Source organism: Oncorhynchus gorbuscha, unplaced genomic scaffold, assembly GCF_021184085.1.
Source record: "Oncorhynchus gorbuscha isolate QuinsamMale2020 ecotype Even-year unplaced genomic scaffold, OgorEven_v1.0 Un_scaffold_615, whole genome shotgun sequence".
Lineage (NCBI taxonomy): Eukaryota > Metazoa > Chordata > Actinopteri > Salmoniformes > Salmonidae > Oncorhynchus > Oncorhynchus gorbuscha.
Window position 1 is genome coordinate 53,519 of NW_025745737.1, and position 10,113 is coordinate 63,631.

At 46.0% G+C, this 10,113-nt stretch overlaps 1 long non-coding RNA gene across 2 annotated transcripts; it reads left to right on the forward strand.

The window, feature by feature from the left end:
- Positions 1 to 56: 56 nt before the first annotated feature.
- Positions 57 to 8,447, forward strand: LOC124019509. 2 transcript variants are annotated; one of them, XR_006835791.1, is made up of 2 exons: positions 57 to 74; positions 428 to 8,447. It is a non-coding gene; the product is annotated as an uncharacterized LOC124019509 (long non-coding RNA). The 2 variants fall into 2 exon arrangements; XR_006835790.1 differs by lacking the exon at positions 57 to 74 and adding an exon at positions 288 to 318.
- The last annotated feature ends 1,666 nt before the right edge of the window (positions 8,448 to 10,113 follow it).

The following is a 10,113-nucleotide window of genomic DNA, read 5'->3' on the forward strand; positions in this document are numbered from 1 at the left end:
GTGTATCATCACTCAGCTTATCTAGTCCACAGGCCTGTAGTGTATCATCACTCAGCCTAGTCCACAGGCCTGTAGTGTATCATCACTCAGCTTATCTAGTCCACAGGCCGGTAGTGTATCATCACGCCCAGAATGTCACTCTAGTCCATAGGCCAGGCCTGTGGAGTGTATCATCACTCCCAGAATGTCACTCAGCTTATCTAGTCCACAGGCCTGTATCACTCAGCTTATCTAGTCCACAGTCCTACAGGCGTGATGCCTGTGTGGTAAGCTATCATCCCAGAATGTCACTCAGCTTATCTAGTCCACAGGCCTGTAGTGTATCATCACTCCCAGAATGTCACTCATCTTATCTAGTCCACAGGCCTGTAGTGTATCATCCCAGAATGTCACTCAGCTTATCTATGTATTCACTCAGCTTCTCTAGTTGTATCATCACTCCCAGAATGTCACTCAGCTTATCTAGTCCATAGGCCTGTAGTGTATCATCACTCCCAGAATGTCACTCAGTTTATCTAGTCCACAGGCCTGTAGTGTATCATCACTCAGTTTATCTAGTCCACAGGCCTGTAGTGTATCATCACTCCCAGAATGTCACTCAGCTTATCTAGTCCACAGGACTGTAGTGTATCATCACTCCCAGAATGTCACTCAGTTTATCTAGTCCACAGGCCTGTAGTGTATCATCACTCAGTTTATCTAGTCCACAGGCCTGTAGTGTATCATCACTCCCAGAATGTCACTCAGCTTATCTAGTCCACAGGCCTGTAGTGTATCATCACTCCCAGAATGTCACTCAGTTTATCTAGTCCACAGGCCTGTAGTGTATCATCACTCCCAGAATGTCACTCAGCTTATCTAGTCCACAGGCCTGTAGTGTATCATCACTCAGCTTCTCTAGTCCACAGGCCTGTAGTGTATCATCACTCCCAGAATGTCACTCTGTCTCTATCCATTTTAGTTTTCATCAAGAATAGTTAGTCGAAGGCCACAAGGCGTTCACTAGCTTTTTGATTCAGCTTGTTACAAAGTGCTTTATGTTGCTCTTTCTTAATGGTCTTACTAACCAAGGTGAGCCAGTCTAATGACAGAGGTGTCATAATGAGTTGACTTCCTGATCAAAGGCCTTGACATGATCTCTTTTCAGTAGTTTCAGATACTTCCTCTGTTCAACTTTCTCTATCGGGACGTGTCAAATGCAGCATATTATTTTTTTTTTACTTAGCCTTGGTCAGTGGCAGGTCTGGATTATTGTTCATAATGACACTAAATATACATTCCTCCATTTTAAGTAACCTCTAAGATATGACAATCATGAATGAGATGAGGGATAAATAAAGATTGTAGTGTTTTATACCTAATCTATGGATTTATCATGGGCCTTTTTTTTAACTATTGTTGAATTTTAAGATGTTAAGAAAATATGATGTTTGACAGAATAGATGTGTATTTATTGTTGAAAAATCCAAAGTGCCGTGAAGGTGATTGATAGTGTTCTGCTCTTTATTTTAGTCAGAGTAGTGTTGGGCTAAATGCGACACGGTTGGTTGGGTAAACCATGCTGGCGTGATGAGTAGCCTTGTCTGAGACTAAAAACTTGACTTAGCTCAGCGGCTAACAGTTGTGACACGCAGAACACTCATTTGTGTAAGTGTGTGTGAACACGCATGTAATATACAGGTAACTGACTAAATAAACGATACATCAAATTAAATGTTATTTGTCATATGCGCCGTGTAAACCTTACCGTGAACAAGCCCTACCAACAATGCAGTTCAAGAAATAGTTAAGAAAATATTTACTAAATAAACGAACGTTTAAAAAAAAATCGAATCAAAAAGTAACACAAGAAATGTACATAACAATAACGAGGCTATATACAGGGGTTACTGGTTAGTCGAGGTAATTTGTAGAGACTATGCATAGATAAAAACAGCGAGTAGCAGCAGTGTAAAAACAAAAGGGGAGGGTCAATGTAAATGGTCCGGGTGGCCATTTGTGTCTTAATTAGGGAGTTTGGCCAGCTGCAATCTACCGGTGTCTGGAACTCTATCCGAGGGATGCGAAACCATTCTTCCAAGAGAAAATACATCATTTGTTGTTTTTATTGGTGAAAAACGCGGTCTCGGACGCCACTACAAAATTTCCCATAAGTGTTCTATTGGGTTGATCTGCATTTTGTCCGTTTTTCTAAAATCTATCCCGATTAAATGCATAGAAGTAGAATAGGACGAGAGTCCCAATTCTGATCAATAATTTGTCCGTTCCATTCATTATTTCTATGCATTTAATCCTATCCGATAACTTTTGAAAAACGGCCCCGGTGACAGATGACCATGGCATATGTGGGTGGGGGCATTGTCACCTACGGGGACATGGCCATAGTAGCAAAAATAATGGCATGCCCATAATTTTTAGACGTGACCCTAAGCCTGATGGGATGTTAATTGCTTAATTAACTCACACATGTGTGAAAACACCGGCTTACAATAAACATTGGCCTATTATGAATTTTATTTGCTCACCTCGCCCTATCGCGGCTCCTTCTGAAAAAGTCAATGAATGTTAATCGAGGAGAGTGAACGTGGATGGAATGCCGCGTGCTTAAATTTTAGACCGTTCTTCTCCACTCGTGCGTCATTAGGCAAGTGACGTTTACAGGGGTGGATCGCAAAATAAATGAAGTTGTACAATACATTTTATAGATAAAACAATAAGTAGCATATGGTTTTTAAACATGTGCATGTTTTTCCTCATCGGACAAAACAAAAGCTAATTCAAAGGGGGTGTGGCAGATTTCAAAACTCTTCCGTGATAGGATACACATGAGTATCCTTGATGGAAGGTTTCTATCGAGGAGGGGAGGACATTCTTACGTGCGTTTGCCTACTAACAAAGATGATGGATCTTCTTCTCTGCTACTAACTCATTGACACACTCCTCGACTACTTATCGGTTTCTGGGTCACGGAGGACGGTCTTTTGCTTAAACGAGAAAAAAAAACCCTGGTATCCCGAATTTACTCAAGTGTTTCCATTATTTTGACAGTTACCTGTACATTCATTATACCTTACCTCAGACACACAGCTTCTGCAGTGTTTTGACTTGCCAGTAGGGAGCAGTGTTGGATCAGGACGGTATACAGTATCTACACTGAGTGTACAAAACAACTCAATATTAGGAAGTTGTTCTTAATGTTTTGTACACTCAGTGTATGTCTGTCTGAATAGTACTACCTATTTACAAGGACAACTGGCATTTGCTCTGTTTTTCATCTGGTCAAGAAGTTATAGTATACTGCAGTCTAGAACCAATGTATTTTTCTGAAACAGCACAATCCTAACAAATGCCACACTTGGAATGTCTGACTGAGGAATGAGAATGTTGGCTTGTTTGACTAGGAGAGAGCTAGTATGGGAGTGTTTGGAATGAGATAGTAAATGCCTGGCTCGGTAAAGGACTGTAAAATGCCAAACCTCATGGATATTGGAAAACAGTAATGAATGTAAATCATGTGTATGTATTGACAAAGGGTACCACACACTGGCAATTTGAATCCTTGAGGAGCGTGGGATGGGCATGTTGATAAGGCCATTCAGAGTATTCATAATTCCATCTCTGATTTGCTTATTTGAATTTATAATAAATACTCATATATCCAAAAATCATAACGATGATCAAACCGCATCACTTACCAACTCTTAAAATGACCAGTCTGGAAGGTCTCTGAGAGAAACCAAAGCAGCCAGTTGTTTTGTGTCTGCACGTCATCGCCAAGGACAAGGTATAATAGAAAACAAAGGTTACGTATATAACCACGGTTATGTGAGCTATATGGATCACTCCAATATATTGGTATCACCCTGTGGCGGAGGGATACATCCGAGGTGAGGATTTACAGATTTACACCTGTGTCACAGCTGGGGTCCGCCCCTATATATAGAACCCATGACCGCGACACACGTTCTCAACATCATTTTTGAGGCGACTCTAGCACCGCAAAGGATTGGAGTGATCCATATAGCTCACATAACCGTGGTTATGCATAACCTTCATTGTGTTTCACTATATTGGATCACTCCAATATATTGTTATACCCATACCAGATTAGTCGGTGCTAGAGGGACCTGGTCAGCCAGCTGCACAGTCCCAATGTGGGACCCGAGATGCAGGGGCTGTCAATGTGGAAGGGGGGTCCCGGCACAGTCCCCGGAAGGGGAGGCGACACCCAGGAACGCTGAACCAACCGCAGAAGGAGGTGCCACATTTACCCGACAGTACCTAGTAAAGGTGCAAGAGGAAGCCCAGCTGGCCGCAGAACTTATATCAGCTAGTGGCACTCATCTCAGTTGTGCCCAGGACTCAGCCACACCTCGTGTTGAATGTGCCACCACACATCCCAGCACTGTCCTCCCAGCCAGGCGGTATGCTGTCGTAATGGTGTCCACAATCCAGTGAGGGAGCCTCTGCTTTGATAGCCCAGCCCCCAGGGCTCTCTCACCGTAGCAGACAAAGAGCTTGTCTGTTGTTCTCATTGACTGTGTCTGCTCCACATAGGCAGCCAGTGCTTGCACAGGACACAGCATGCCGGAGGGAGGCCCAAACTTCCTGCTATTTCCGGGGGCGTAAGCAGAACCTTCGGGATGAATGAAGATTTGGGGTGGAAAGATATACTCCTCCCACCAGGGTCCATCTGGTAGCCCTCAGAACTTACCAAAAAGCATGGAGCTCACCCACCCTCTTCGTGGAAGTAATCGCTACCAAGAACACCAGCTTCATAGAGAGGTGTTTCAGGGAGGCAGACTCCAACGTTTTGAAAGGCGGCTTTGCCAAAGCTGCCAAGACCACATCCATATCCCGGCTCGCCATTGAGCGGGTCCTAGCTGGACGCAGGTGATGAACACCCTTCATAAACCTGGAGAGCAAGGGATAGCACCCCACCAGCCTGTCCATCCACCCCACATGTCAGGCAGATATAGCGGCCAAATACTCTCTGTGTAGATGCTGCCAAGCCCTCATCCAAGCAAGACTGTAGGTATTGGAGGACACACTGCACCCCGCATGTCTCAGGCACAACCTCAATACCAGCGCACCAAGAGCAGAACAACTGGTTTGCTGCAGTTGTAGCCTGTGCCCTTGAGCCCTTGTGTTCTGCATGGTGTTCATTACACCCTCCTGTAGTCCTAACATGGACCATCGGCGGTGCGATAGTAAGGCGGTGTGGTCTCGGCCTCCACAGAGTTCGCCCATCAGGTCTCAGGGGCAGTTGCCAAGGTGTCCCAGACAACAGGGACAGAAGGCTGAACCAGGGTAGTCTGGGCCAGTATGGGTTCACCAGCAGCAGACAATGCTCCGCCATCCTGGTCCTGTCCAGCATAGCCTGGATCAGGGGATGAAGAGTGGGGAATGCGTAAAGCTCAAGCCCTGGCCAATCGTGAGCTAGAGCATCCAAACCCAGAGGCCCTGATGGATCTGACATGGAGTACCACAGGGGGCAGTGTGCATTGCCCAGGAAGGCAGACCAGTCCACTTACGCCCTCCCAAACTTGTTCCACAGGTGCTGCACGACCTGGGGATGTAGGCTCCAGTCCCAAGGTGGCGGTCCATTCCTTGAGAGCATATCTGCTGCCACAATCAGGATGCCAGGTACGTGTGCTGCGTATAGAGACGTTAGACGCCCCTGAGGCCAGAGAAGGAGCTCCTGTGCCATAAGATGGAGGCGGTAGGACCTCAGGCCACCCTGATGGTTGATGTAAGCCACCACTGTGGTGTTGTCCGTTCTCACCAGGACATGTATTCCCTTCAGATGTGGAAGAAAAGACCGCAGAGCCAGCAGCACAGCTCAGAACTGTAGTGTATTGATGTGCCTGCCACTCCAAGGGGGTAGCCAACAGCCACTTGCCGACCTGCCCTTGGTCACACCCTCCCAGCCGATCTGGGAGGCGTCTGTGCTGACCAGCTCCCGGCGGCATTTCCTCAGCATCTTCACCCCACCTGAGTGAAAGGAGCGACAGCGCCACCTCAACAATGCCCTGAGGCACTGTGCGGTAACCCGCAGCTAGTGGTGACGGTGGCGGTTCGGGTGCAGCCGGTGGGAGTTGAACTGCTGCTGAAGAGGCCAGAGATGGAGCAGGCCCAGGGGAAACGAGGCCGCCGTTGCAACAAGGCGTTGTCAGGGCAGATACCACCACCCCTGCTGAAAGTGGTCGAGGCAAGATAAGATTGCCTGAACCCTTCTGGTGGGCAGGCGTGCTCTCATGAGGACAGAGTCCAGTTTGACCACCCTCTGGGTGGGCATCAGACGTCTATTCTTGTCATTTACAGTAATGCCCAACCCACCGATGTGGGTCAGAAGCATGTCTCTGTCTGACAGGACCTTGGTCCTGGTCGGGGTACAAATCAGCCAATCGTCCATGTAATAGAGGATCAACAATACTCAAGACATGAGACGTGCCAGGACAGCGTCCATGCACTTTGTGAAAGTGTGGGGTGCCAAGGAGAAGCCTAAGGGAAGAACCATGAATTCGTAAGCCATCCCTTCTAACACAAATCGGAGGTCTTGCAAATGAGCCGGGTGAACAGGAACATGGAAGTAAGCATCCCTCAGGTCCAGTGTCACAAACCTCTGGTCCCTGGACACACCCTGCAACATGCGGGCTGGGGACAGCATGTGGAACCTCAGTACCTTCAAGTACCCATTGAGGTTGCGGAGGTCCAGAATCCGTCAAAACCCTCCGTCTCTTTTTGGGATGACAAAACAAGTGGAGTAGAACCCACCTAACCGCTCTGATGTCTCGATCCTGTGGATGGCACCCTTATCCAGGAGTGAGGAGATCTCCATCCGCAGGGTTTTCTTCAGGGGGTCGACCACCTTGGTGACATGAAGGCCCCTGAAGGACGGTGGCCGGAATTGGAGTCGGTACCCCTCGAGCATTGTGGACAACACCCATGGGGACTCCACACCCTCCTCCCACTTTGCCCTTTGAGACCGGGAGAAGCGGCCGGGGATGGGTGTGTTATGGGTCCTGCCAGGGCCCGCCTCTCCTCTGGCTCCCCAAGCGCCTGGGTCCCCCAGGCACGTCCCTATGGTGGTGACGGTTGACCATCACACCTGTCAAAGGGAAGCCATAAGTTCAGCCAAGCCAACAAGGCCACGGAGCAGGGCTCCGATGCCCTGGGAGAGCTTATGTCGTGACCCACTTGGAGGAATAGGAACCTGGTGAGGGATAAATTACCCAGTAACTCTGCAAAAAATGGGGAAGACCCGTGTGGGAAAAACACAGACCAAAAAAAAACAGCAACCAGGTAATGGATTTGATTTTTTTTACTGCAATATTACCTTTAATATCCAAGCAGTAAAAGCAGCAACATATGATGGAGTAACTCCGTTAAGGAACTCCAAAGTTAATGTCTCAAAGTAGTGGAAGTCCACCACGATACTCTTACACTCTGCAAGGGTAAGAACAAGAAAAACCCCTGCAGGATCATTTGCAAAGAATGTAGGTTGCTTCATGTTTAAAGCAATTCACAACACACATATAGAACAAGCCAGTGGGCAAGTTGTGTAAGGTAAATGACTGTTTGTGGCAGCAAGAGTCACCATACTAATGGACACGGACTCGTAGTGTAACACGAACAAAACACAAGTACGACAAACCGCTCTCAGCGAGTGGAGCACTCAAGAGGAGGGGCTGGCCATGTGGCCAGCTGCTCCAGGTTGCAAACAGCCAGTGAGTATACTTCCATGCAAGATATTAGTTACCAGGGACTGACCAAGCGAACTTCAGAAAGTTTGTACCTCAAGCCATATGGACGTCCGCCGAGAAAATGAAAGAGAACGTGTGTCACGGCCATGGGGTCTATATATAGGGGCTGACCCCAGCCGTGACACAAGTGTACATGGGAGTAAATCCTCACCCCGGATGTATCCCTCCGCCGCAGAGTGATACCAATATATTGGAGTTATCCAATATAGTGAAACATAACAACTTGATATGAAGCTCACATAGGATGTAGTTTCTCTGTTATTAGCTGGAGTGGGTGGTTGGGTTGTGGCTGGACTCTGTTATCTGCTAATAATGTCTGAATGCAGTGTTTCCTGTATCATTACAATTCACTTTGTTGCCCCAAGGCCAAAATGTTTGATATGCAGCCATGAATGTTGGTTCAAGGACCTCTGTAGCCCTTCACAGAAACCCTACGGACCAAGCACTTGAATGATACTGAATTTTGAATCATTTTCTTCTTGTACTTAATGTACTCTTGTCTTATTTCATCTGATATAATGGATGAACTCTCCTTGTTCCAACTACACCCACCACCACGAAATTAGATTGGATTCAATCTAACAGGCTTTAACTCTTGACCCGGGCTAAATTTATTCTCCAAAACGACTGAGTTAGTTATTCTGTCGCCAACTAAATAAAAGACTCCACGGATTAACTGTTCAACCTCTCCAATTTCTGATTTAAATTGTGTTTCTGTTAATAATTCCGATTTAATTGCTGATTGCTACGATTGCCTCATTTCAACTGGATTTCATTGCATTACAAAATACCTTGGTGTGTTTTTCCTGGGTACAGGCCCAGAGCTCTGGTTTATGAACTAAATCTCACAAATTGAAGCTGAAGTCTCGGGTGGAGAGATGTCCATTTCAGAGCGTGACTTTGTGCTTGATTGGAGCCAAAACCCCCAAGACCCTTTGGGTCCTCTTTAATGAGATTGATGACCTTGCCTGAGATGAGCTTTTCCACCACAGCCCTGTGTTTACTGCCTGCTAAAAAAACTGATGAGGAAAGGCTAAGCTGCGCGTGTGTGTTTCACACGTCATGGGCATCAACTTTAACTTGCTGTCACGTTCAACCAATGAAAGCTGGTGAAATCTTCAAAAGCTATAGATGGAAACTACATATATTTCTTCTCTAGGCTATCTATTTGGTTTGGAAGGATGCACTTTCACACCTGTCTATTGATAATCAGTGACCCACAACCTTGTTCCTGAAGAACTAAAGGGAATGCAGGGTTTTGTTCCAACACAGCAGTAACACACCTGGGTCGCATTCAGGATCCATGTTGCAGAGGAGTAATGGCATCTGTTAGAAGGCAATGACTTACGACTGCGTACAACACAACTTTTTAAGCTAATTTGACACACTCACATCAAATTGAGTAGTTGTGTGTAATGTCTTACCTCGAATATTCAAGAGCATTGGATGATCTGTACAAAGTGTCTTTGAGAAAAATTTCAAATCAAATGTACCAGTAGATGTATTGCTACAATCGCAAAAAGCTCTAAGGAAATTCTCAATAACCCAAGGCTGTAGTCGTAATATTGCCGACGTCGCTATGATCCATGACGATGGGTCATGTTTATTGCTGAGATGAAATAGCTTTACATTCCATGGCAGAATACTGTACACCATATCATGATCAGGAGCTACAATGATAGGCTGCTTCCTCTCCAAGACCATGTTGATCAGTGGTGCTGTAAAAGAACACAACCAGTCGGCTGTGGATCAACCAATGGATCTCTTGGCTTCAATCAAGATTTTGTGTGTAAATAAGTATTTTGATGGTAACATATATTTTTCTCTATGTGGAATAAAATATAGGCCTGTAATTTAGTCTTTTACCCCATGTCTGATGATGAGTCATTCACAACAGCCTACCTACTCTCCTTGTCAAATGATCTTCCTCTCGTTGCTTTAACCTGGGCTCAAACCAGGGCCCTCTGACCTCATCGACACATGATGGCAACCATGAAGTAGCGCTACAAAAGTCTCAACCAAGGGAAACAACTGGGTTGTTTCACCAATTCGGTGCCTTTTTGAGATGTGTAACTTGGTTAATTCTCATAATTTGAGGATGCTGTCATAAAGAGAATATGTTCAATTTAGTCCCCATAAAGGCAGGAACCTAGGAAGAAACCTAGAGAGGAACCAGGCTCTGAGGTGTGGCCGTAACAGGGTTGACGATTTCATCTTAAATCAGACATAATCCCCTTGTGACAGGGGAAATGGAAGCTTTTTGTTTACAACAGGGAGGGGCAATTGAATGCAAGCATTACAAAACTAATTACATTTCAAATGAATGTCTAGCCTGTCTATCTATGGG